Source organism: Rattus norvegicus, chromosome 2, assembly GCF_036323735.1.
Source record: "Rattus norvegicus strain BN/NHsdMcwi chromosome 2, GRCr8, whole genome shotgun sequence".
Taxonomy (NCBI): Eukaryota; Metazoa; Chordata; class Mammalia; order Rodentia; family Muridae; genus Rattus; species Rattus norvegicus.
Genome location: NC_086020.1, coordinates 1,627,255 through 1,638,675, shown reverse-complemented (window position 1 = coordinate 1,638,675; position 11,421 = coordinate 1,627,255). Strand labels below are relative to the sequence as shown.

Sequence of the window (11,421 nt, the reverse complement as noted above, 5' to 3'; positions counted from 1 at the left end):
GCGATTGATCCTCAAAGGCCTCTCAGACAGGTGTAGCCCCAGGAGGAACCCGGGGCCTCAAGTTCGTTCATAGTGTCCATGATCAACGTGTCCTGCAATTCACATTAATTCTCCCAGCTAGCTGCGTTCTTCATCGACGCACGAGCCAAGTGATCCACCACTAAGTGTCGTGTCAGTATCTGGGGTGTGAGCGGACTCGTGTGGGTGCTAACAACAGCACCAGCTCCCCCGCCCGCCCCTGCTGAACCGGAAGAGAGGGGCCAACGGTGAGGCGGCTCCACCTTGGGCCAGCCAGCAGGAAACTAAAGGAAACGTGGAAAAAAAAAAAGACAGGGTCGGAAACGGAAAGGCGGGACACACGGGACATGGGACGCCGCAAACCCAGCACCCAGCGGCGGCCAGCCAATGGGCGGGCAAGTCGGGCGCTCGGGCCGGGACCCCACGGGCGACCAGAGGGGGCCCACGACATGGCCCCCGACCGCCGCCTCTGTAAGCTCCGGCGGCCGGAGGGGGCCCGCTGAGTCTCAGGGAGCACCAGGTGGAGGGAGGAAACGGGAAGCCCTCCTGTGGATGACCAAAGGGAGGTAGGGCGACCCCCCGGGGGGTCTTTAAACTTCCGTGCCTGAACAGGACAGCTAGGTACCCGGACAGGAGCAGGGCGGACACGCGAGGCCCAGAAGGTGGGGCGGGCTGTGAGAGCCCACCAGTGGCAGAGGCATCCCCTGCACGCGACAGAGACACACTTGCACCTTCAGAGCGGGAGAGCTGTGGTGGAGGGGAGGCAGGTGCTATGAAGAGTGGGAGCGGGTCCCGGCCACCGTGTACCGCCCCCTCCCCCCTGTGCACACGAGATGAGATCACGGAGCCGGTCCAGAAAGAGGCAGAATGACCTCGGTACGCCGAGGGCCTTGGCTGGCCAGCGGGCAAGGGAGGTGCCGGCAGCGGAGGCAGCAGTGGTGGGGGCAGAGGCAGGTGCACAGAGTCAAGGACATAGGCAGAAGAGCAAGGGATAGAGAGAGAATGGAGGAGGTCCCTCGACGGACCAGACCTGACACCCTCCACGCACCGCTCCTTAACGACCCCCGGCTTTCCCAAAATGCTCACTTGGCCTGCGGCCACGGCACACGCCACGAATGCGACCGGGACACAGAGACATGTCTCCCGGTGAGAGGAGGGACTTACACAGGCCCGAGAAAGGAACAGACACCCCCTTGGCCTTCTCCATTAATGATCCTTCCACCGGTTCACCTACAGAAACCTTGTTATGATTTTTACTTCCTCTAGATAGTCAAGTTCGACCTTCTCAGCCCTCCGACAGGGCCATGGGCTGATCAGGCCTCACTAAACCATCCAATTGGTAGTAGCGAAGGGTGGTGTGTACAAAGGGAAGGGACTTAATCAACGAAAGCTTATAACCGGCACTTACTGGGAATTCCTCGTTCATGGAGAATAATTGCAATCCCCGATGTCCATCACGAATGAGGTTCAATGGGTTACCCGCGCCTGCCTTTGTAGGGTAGGCACACACTGAGCCAGTCAGTGTGGCGCTAATGCAGCCCCGGACATCTAAGGGCACCACAGACCTGTTATTGCTCAATCTCGGGTGGCTGAACGCCACTTGTCCCTCTAAGAAGTTGTGGGACGCTGACCGCTCAGGGGGTCGCGTAACTAGTTAGCGTGCCAGAGTCTAGTTCATTATCGGAACTAACCAGACATATTGCTCCACCAACTAAGAATGGCCATGCACCACCACCCACGGAATGGAGAAAGAGCTATCAACCTGTCAATTCTGTCTGTGTCCTGGCCTGGTTAGGATTCCTGTGTTGAGTGAAATTAAGCTGCAGGCTCCACTCCTGATGGTGCCCTTCAGTCATTTCCGTTAAGTTTCAGCTTTGCAACCATACTCCCCCGGAACCCAAAGACTTTGGTTTCCCAGAAGCTGCTTGACTATCATGGGAATAACGCCGCTGCATCACCAGTTGGCATCTGTTTAGTTATGTACCCCCATTTGTTTTTCTCTTTCTTTCTCCATTTCTCTTTCTTTTTCTTTCATTGGGGGAGGGGATTTTTTTAAATTCACATTTTAAATATGATTTTCCTGATTTGCCCTCTAGAAACCGGCTATTATTTCCCCTCATGCCTCCTGTTCTGAGGGCAGTTCCTCACTCACCCACTCACTCCTTCCAACCTGCACATTCTGACAGTTCCTTACACTGAGGCATCAAGCCTTGAGAGGACCAAGGGCATTTGCTCCCATTGGTGACTGAAAAGGACATCCTCTGCTTCATATGCAGATGGAGCCATAGGCTCATCCTTGTGTATTCTTTGGATGGTTGTTTAGTCCATGGAAGATCGAGTGCAGAGGTTTGGTTGGTTGATATTGTTCTTCTTATGGGGTGGCAAACCCCTTCAACTACCTCAGTTCTTTCTCTAACTCCTCTTTTTGGAACCTTGTTCTCAGCTCAATGGTTGACTGCAAGCATTCTCTCTCCCTTCTTCCCTCCCTCTCTTCCTCCCTCCTTCCCCACACCGCTCTATGTTTGTATGTATGTGCGTTTGTGTGTCTCTGTGTATGTGTGTGTGTGTCTGTCTGTCTGTGTGTCTGTCTGTATGTCTTTCTAAGTGAATGTCACTTTTCTTTCCTTAGATAAAGTGATGAGATAAGAGTCTTACCCAAGCTATGCAAATACGTCCTTTAGGCTGAGGCCAGAGTATTTTTTCCCTCTGTTCTACTATTTATAGACCTAATACTAGGAGCTTCTAGCCTCCATGTAATCCAACCTTCCAAGCTGACTGATTCAATATGGTTTCTCTTGGCATCTTCATGAGTTGTTCTACTTGGACTCACATTAACTTGGACAACGTGTTACAATCTTCTGGGTCCTTCTAATTCTCCAGCTTTTTCTGTTCTCCCCAGTGAATAGTTTGTTCTCTCAGAACCTGAATCTGTAAAATCATGTCCAGAAAGCTTCTGTATGCACATGCCACACAGCACAACTTCTCTTTCTTGCTCTACTTTTCTCTGTCTTTCTTTTGTCTATTTTTGTCTCTCTTTCTCTACTCATGTGTATTCTCTTATTCCTAAGCTGTTCTCATGTGAATTGGGCGTATTTTATCTGTGATACATTCTGTGACTTTTTTCTCTGAATTACTACTTTATCTGGCCCTCAATTATATGACACTTTCAAACATGGCTACTTCCTTATATAAACTAACCTTACAATGTACAATCATGTTGCTAATATTTGTCTACCTAGTTCTTACCTGGACCTATTGGTTGTAAAGAATTAACCTTTCAGGATGCCTATATTTATGGCAGAATCTTTCTGACCTTTCATATATGATGTCCTGTGTCTCAAAGATGAGGGTATTAGAATAAAATTATTCTACACATTTTCTAGAAGGTTGAAAGATTCAACTTAAGTCTTATTTTATGATCCCATTCGCAGCCATCAGTCCAACACACAAAATCACTAAAACAAATCCTAGTTGCATCAGGTAGGGTGGGAAGATATCCCAGTGATTAAGCAGCAGGAAATGTTAGAGAGACATGGGAAGAAGATTGTTTATTGGTATATATTTATGGCTTGCTCAGCCTGTGTTTTTATAAAAGCTAGAACAATAAACCCAGTAGTGGGACAACCTACAGTGAGCTGGGCCCTCCAACAAAATTATTGATCAAGAAAGTGCCCACAGGCTTTTTCATTGGACAATCTTATGAAGAGTTTTTTCTCAGTTAAGATTTCTTCTTCCAAGTTATCTCTAGTTTTATATCACGTTGATAAAAAACCTTCTTATATAGTTTGTAGGTGAGAGTTTGTTGGTGGATATCTCTAAGCTTATGTATTGAAGTGATATCATTAAAAATTTTACAAAAGAATGGCTAATAATAACCTGTGTGTGTGTTTCTTTAATTCCGCAGGTTTTCAACCGATTATCGGTACCGTGTCGGTGCTGGCATTGGGCACCGACAGTGTATGTCAGTGAAATTATGTGTGTATATGTGTTTCTGCATGCCCACAGATAGTATATGTATCATAATAGGGTATTAAAGAGGACAATGTCTTAATCTGAAGAAATGCTTTAGATTGTAGCACACACCAGTAAGAAAACATTCCTTTTTGGCATGGGGTAGCAATTGGGCTTGCAACAATAAATTATGAAATATACTAGGAAGAATGAAATAGCTCAGTAGGTAAAGATATTTGTTGCCAAGGCAGTTAACCTTGGTTTGGTCCTTGGGACATACACAATGGAAGGAGGAAATGAATGCCATAAATTGGACTCCGTCATCCACATGTGTGCAATCACATGCAGAAACAAGCAAATACTCAACTAAAAGAATCAGAAAATTAGAATTCTAAAAATATAGGACTTAAATATATATGCATAAATTAAAGGAAATAGGTTGACATGAGATATGGTAAGAATTCTGTAAAGCTGATACATACCCAGACTTAGAGAAAGTATCCCTATACATATGTGTGTTTCATTTCACCCCTTTCTGAAGCAAGAAAAAAATTACATACATGGAATATCTGCATAGTATTACAGAGCAACAGAACATAATATTGAGAATTAAAGGAAGAATACGTATATAGTTCATATGAAGGCAACTTGGTCTTGCAGAGATAAGCTAAACAACTCCTGTATACTATAAGTTCAGACTCATGAACATGTATTACTCAGATTGATGAATCAAAAAACTTAAATATGGGGCATGTAGATTCCAGAGACTTTTCCACAGTGGAATTGTGTAACCAGGGTGACCAGAAAGTAGCACTTGTATTTGTACAACTTAGATTTATAGGGACCTTTCCTTGCATGGTGGAGGAATAGGCATCTACACTGAAATGTACTATATGTAACTAGAGAAATAAAACAAAATGTTCTCCTTTATAACCAAACCAGGAATACTACTAGGAGATTCCAGGTTTCTTAGTCACATCGTGAAATAGAATCAAGTGACCTTGTTCCAATATGATATTCTTCATTCTTTCTGAGATATGAGGTAGAGGATGAAAGAAAATACCCCAAAACCTGGGTTTAGGGTAATATATTAGTTAAAAATGTCAAGTGTATGAGTCCAAGGGGAGCTGACATCCATCAGGAGTCCTGGAATACTTCCACTGGACTCTCCACAGTGGTTGCCTGTGTAGGATTTAGTTGCTGAATCAGCACTCATTTTTCAAATGTAGAAGACATCAAAATATAGACAAGAGGGATCATCCTCATATTCATTTACAAAGCACCCCCACATGTTTTCTATTGTCTTACTTGGAAAGGATAAATTTAAAAGAGTAAAACAATATTATTATACTCAAGGAAAAAGCTTGTGTCAAAGAAACAAAACAACAATTAAAGGCAAAAATCTATGTTTTTCAATAGAGTGACTATAAGGAAAAGAAGTACACTTTAAGCAGCCATTGTTATCTTCTTCAAATTTTTGGAGCATGCATGTTATAAAATGAATGATAAGATAGAATAACAATGTAGGGTGAGAAGCTAATTGAGAGAGGAGCAGAAATTAAACTCAAAGCAGCTCAGAGCATCAAAGAAGCCTGTGGTAAAACCAAATCTGCAGCAACACAATTGTAAGCAATACCCATTATGGAAAAGTAAAAGACAATTCAAAAGACACATTAATGTATATGATGGACACTTGTATCAACTTGGATTTAGATGCCTCTAAATATGGTGCAGTTTGTCTCCTATCGAGAAGGCAAAATGTTCCCCTTCAAAATTTGAAGTAGATTGAATAATTTTACCCTCTTTGTCCTAGTGAAAAAAAAATAAGGCCAGAAAATAATTTAAATTGTAAACGTGTGTATGTGGGGGTTGTGTCTTTATTAAATTATGTGTTAGTATTTGCATGTCTAGGGTTGCCTGTGGAGCCTTGAAAAGGAAGGGTATGGGGTCCCTGAAACTGAAATTACCAGTGATTATGAGTCATCTTTTTCTTTGAATCTAACATGGGTCTTCTTCAAAAGTAGTTCATGTTCTTACCTTCTCCGTCATCTCTCCAATCTCCTGTAAAAATAAGTTAAAAAAATGATTTCTGTTGCCTAAAGACAAGGAGGCTGAATGAATATAATGATTCTGAGGTTATTTTTAAAGATGAAATTCATTATGATAGACAATGGGCATAATATATCTAAAACTAAAAAAGATAAAGTGCAAACAATAAGGAGCAGTGTGCTGTATGAGAGATGTTGCAGGGTAAAAAATGACATGAAACTTTCTAAAGAGGCTTGAGTCTTCTTATAAGGTTGCAGTATTTGTGTGTACATGTTTGTGTGGGGGTACATGTGTCTGCAGGTGCATGTCCTCAGGTGTGAATAAGGAGGTCAAAGGTCAATACTGGGTATCATTCTCAGTCACTCTCTACTGTATTGATTTTGTGACATGGTCTCAAGCTGACCATGGAATTACCAATATAGCTAGACTGGGGCTCTGTCAAGCCACAGGGTTTCTTTCTTCTCCATTTCACAGGCACCAGGATGATTAGCTTGGGACACAGTCCCATGACTTTTTACATGTTCTCTGGAGACTGCACTCAGATCCTCATGCATGTATCAGAAATAATTTAGCAGAGGTGCTACCTCTTTCTGGCAGTGGGCATGTAGCTGCTGTAAAGAATAGCATATGAGTGCTTCAGTGACAGGATTCTACTGTGGCAAGTCAATGGAAACCACTTCTCAGTTGACAAGGTAAATTTGGTGGCCTTTATATTTAGTACCAAGTTTGCATGCCCTGCAAGCTCTCCATTACTTCATTGTACTGCATATAGTCATTATCAATATTGTATCACTTCATCAGTCATGGACAAGGCCATCTGGAGTCACACAGACTAAGTCACTGTGGATGATTCTACATTTTTCTCAAAACTCTTTCAAGGGATAAAATGTTCTTCACCTCTTTTTTTATCTATCAATCCTCCAGATGTTACCATAAATCCTGGGAATTTGAGACTTATAATCGTATCTGTAGAGAAGTACCCAGTCACACTGAGCAAGTCTCTGTCCATTATGGAGAGAGGTAGGTCCTGCTTACATAACTGTTTTTAAGAAGCTATATCTGATCAGTAGAGACATGGAAAATGCAGAGATTATGTGGGATTGATAGAGACTTGAAAATGGCTCTTAGAATGATTGTATCTTACAAAGATCTATATATTAGAAAGATGTCTAGAAGATCTGCTTTGAAAAATGAACTTGTCTGTCTGCAATTAAAAAGGAATTATGATAGGAGATAATAACTAGAGATAGTTTATCAACAAATGTTTAATTCGGCCTGTCACCATGCGTAACTATGTAACCAGGTTTGCTACCAGACCGGTATATCTTCCTGTTTACTGGACATGCCTGGCCAGATATCTCTTTAGTCTTGCTGTGTGGGAGCCATATTGGATTTGGGCCTGGTTGCTTTGTCACTGTGTGGCCTTGGTTTAGATTGTAGGATTAAAAGCCTCTCCCTGTGATTTATGGCACAAAAAGTTTACATTCACAGAATGTTGTCAGCCTCAAGAAGACCCTTCTGGGTCTCCAGCAAGGTTTGACCCCTGCTGAGCCCTGCCCTTGCATATAGAAGCTTTTTGTCCCCAACTGGGAACAGTCTGGCCAGGTACTTCTCACCTGAGTCAGAATTAGGCTGGCCTTCCTGGTTATTTTCCTAATTTATTCAGGCCACATTTTTGGTCCTTTGTTAAGGAAGTCTCAGCCAGGGTTCCCCACTGTGCTTGGCAGATACCTGCTAAGTGCTGTACTTGGGATATATAGTTGGTCAATAAAGAAACCAGAGGCACTCTTCCTCTTCTGGCTTGACAGGAATAACCTGTGTGTGTGTGTGTTTCTTTCATCCCACAGGCTTTTGCCCTATTCTCAGTACCCTGTCAGTGCAGGCGCTGACATTGCTGAAATTGTGCTTTTTAATGCAAAATAAGTTTAGGTGGTGATTGATCCAAGGAATGGGAGAAGGAGGAAGCGGAACTATTGGGGACTTTGTGTAAAGATAGAGCATTTGAAATGTGGATATTATGATTTTTTTTAATAATGTAAGCAATGATATCACTGCTTGGGTAAGCACTATTGTCATTGTATAAATATAGAAGGCTCAAGTTATTTGTGGCCACTTGCCTGAAAATCAAAAGGTGGTCAGTGTCTTCACTTTTGTTAACGCCCCTTCTCCATTTCAGGACCTAAACATTATAGCTAGAACTGGCATTGGCATCTTCGTGGTTCCTAAATTTTAATTTTTTAAAAAAATTTATTAGACATATTTCTTTACTTCCATTTCAAACATTATTCCCCTTCCCAATTTCCTGTATATAAGCCCCATTCCCTCCCATCCCCCTCCCCCACACAGGTATTCCCCCTATACATCCACTTTATTCCCACCCCATACTCCCCTGCACTGGGGGTCCAACCTTGGCAAGACCAGGGCCTTCCCCTTCCCCTGGTGCCCCAACAAGTCTGTTCTCTGCTATATATGCGGTTGGAGCCCTGGATTATTCCATGTATAGTCTTTCGGGACTGGTTTAGGCCCTGGAAGCTCTGTTTGGTTGGTATTGTTGTTTTGATGGGGTTGCATGCTCCATCAACTGTTTCAATATTTCGTCTAATTTCCTCCAAGGGTCTTGTTCTCAGATCAGTGGTTTGCTGCTAGCATTGACTTCTGTATTGCACATCCTCTGGATGTGTCTCTCAGGAGAGATCTATATCCGGCTCCTTTCAAGATGCATTTTATAACTTCATCAATCTTATCTGGTATACATATATATATATATACATATATATATATGTATATATATATCCATATACATATAATATACCCCCTTTTAAGAAGGAGTGGGAGCATCTGAACTTTGGTAATCCTTCTTCTTGAGCTTCCTGTGGTCTGTGGATTGCATCCTGGGTAATTCGACCTTTTTGGCTAATATTCACTTATCAATGAGTGCATACCAAGTGTGTTTTCCTGTGATTGAGTAACCTCACTCAGGATGATATTTTCTAGTTCATTCCATTTGCCTATGAATTTCATGAAGTCATTGTTTTTGATAGCTGAGTAGTACTCTACTGTGTAGATGTACCACTCTTTGGAATCCATTCCTCTGTTGAAGGGCATATGGGTTCATTCCAGCTTCTGGCTATTATAAATAAGGCTGATATGAACATAGTGGAGCATGTGACTTTGTTGTATGTTGAACATCTTTTGGGTATATGCTCAAGAGAGGTATAGCTGGGTTCTCAGGTAGTGCAATCTCTAATTTTCTGAGTAAACTCTAGACTGATTTCCAAAGTGGTTGTACCAGTTTGCAATCCCACCAACAATGGAAGAGTGTTCCTCTTTCTCCCCATCCTCCCCAGCATCTGCTGTCAACTGAGTTTTTTATTTTAGCTTTTCTGAATGGTGTGAGGTAGAATTTCAGGGTTGTTTTGATTTGCATTCCCCTGATGACTAAGGATGTTGAACATTTCTTTAGCTGTTTTTTGGCCATTTGATAATCTTCAGCTGAGAATGATTTGTTTAGCTCTGTACCCCATTTTTAATAGGGTTATTTCACTCTCTGGATTCTAACTTCTTGAGTTCTTTGTATGTTTTAGATATTAGCCCTGTATCAGATGTAGGATTGGTAAAGATCTTTTCCCAATCTGTTGGTTGCCATTTCATCCTATTGACAGTGTCTTTTGCTTTACAAAAGCTTTGCAGCTTTATGAGGTCCCATTTGTCGATTCTTGATATTAGAGCATGAGCCATTGGCGTTTTGTTCAGGAAATTTTGCCCAGTGCCCATGTGTTCGAGACACTTCCCCATTTTTTCTTCTCTTGGTGTGAGTATATCTGGTATGATGTGGAGGGCCTTGATCCACTTGGACTTAAGCTTTGTACATGGTAATAAGAATGGATCAATTTGCATTCTTCTACATGGTGACCTCCAATTGTACCAGCACCATTTATTGAACATGTTATCTTTCTGCCATTGAATGGTTTTAGCTCCTTTGTCAAAGATCAAGTGACTATAGATGTGTGGGTTAACTTCTGGGTCTTCAATTCTATTCCACTGATCTGTCTGTCTTTGTACCAATCCCATCCAGTTTTTATGACGATTCTTTGGTAATACTGCTTGAAGTCAGGGATGGTGATTCTCACAGAAGTTCTTTTAATATTGAGTATAGTTTTTGCTATCCTGGGTTTTGCAAATTGCTCTTTTTATCTCTATAAAGAATTGAGTAGGGATATTGATGGAGATTGTATTGAATCTATAGATTGCTTTTGGCAAAATGGCCATTTTTACTATATTAATCCTGCCAATCCATGAGCATGGAAGATCTTTCCATCTTCTCAGTTCTTCCTCAATTTTTTTCTTAAGAGACTTGAAGTTCTTGTCATGCAGATCTTTTGTTTGCTTGGTTAAAGTCACACCAAGATATTTTATATTACTTGGGAATATTGTGAAGGGTGTCATTTCCTTAATTTTTTTCTCAGCCTGTTTAACCTTTGAGTAGAAGAAGGCTACTGAATTGTTTGAGTTAATTTTATACCCCAGCACGTTGCTGACATGTTTATCAGGTTAAGTAGTTCTCTGCTGGAAGTTTTGGGGTCACTTAACTGTACTATAATATCATCTGCAAATAGTGATAATTTGATTTCTTCCTTTCAAATTTGTATCCCTTTGACCTCTTTTCACTGTCTAATTGCTCTGGCTATGACTTCAACTATTAGATTGAATAAGTAGGGAGAGAGTGGGCACTCTTGTTTAGTTCCTGATTTCATTTGGGTTGCTTCAATTTTCTCTCCATTTAGTTTGATGTTAGCTACTGGTTTGCTGTTATATTGCTTTTACTATGTACAGATATGGTCCTTGAATTCCTGATTTTTCCAGGACTTTTATCATGAAAGGGTGTTGAACTTTGTCAAATGCTTTTTCAGCATCTAATCAAATGACCATGTCATTCTTATCTTTGGGTTAGTTTATAGTGGATTACATTGATGGATTTTTGTATATTAAACAATCCCTGCATCCCTGGAATGAAGCCTAATTGATTATGATGGATGATCATTTCGATGTGTTCTTGGATTCCGTTTCCAAGACATTTGTGAGTATTTTTGCATCAATAATCATAAGGGAAATTGGTCTGAACTTCTTTTTCTTGGTTGGGTCTTTGTGTGGTTTCAGTATAAGATTAATTGTATAATCTTATTATTCAATTATTAATTCATAGAAGGAATTTAGGTGTGTTCCATCTGTTTCAATTCTGTAGAATAGTTTGAACATCTTAGTATGAGGTCTGTAGAAGTAGAGTTTCATAAAGGTTACTCATTGTCAGAGCCCGAATGTGCAGAACTAGAGTTTCATAAAGGTTGCTCATTGTCAGAGTCCGGATGTGCAGGGCCGGACGTGCCTGAGGGAGAGCTAGAGATA

General features: G+C 41.7%; 1 non-coding gene across 1 annotated transcript; it reads right to left on the bottom strand.

Moving 5' to 3' along the window:
• Positions 1 to 16: 16 nt before the first annotated feature.
• LOC134486017 (5.8S ribosomal RNA) lies at positions 17 to 169 on the bottom strand. Its single transcript, XR_010064547.1, has one exon. It is a non-coding gene; the product is annotated as a 5.8S ribosomal RNA (ribosomal RNA).
• Positions 170 to 11,421: the final 11,252 nt, after the last annotated feature.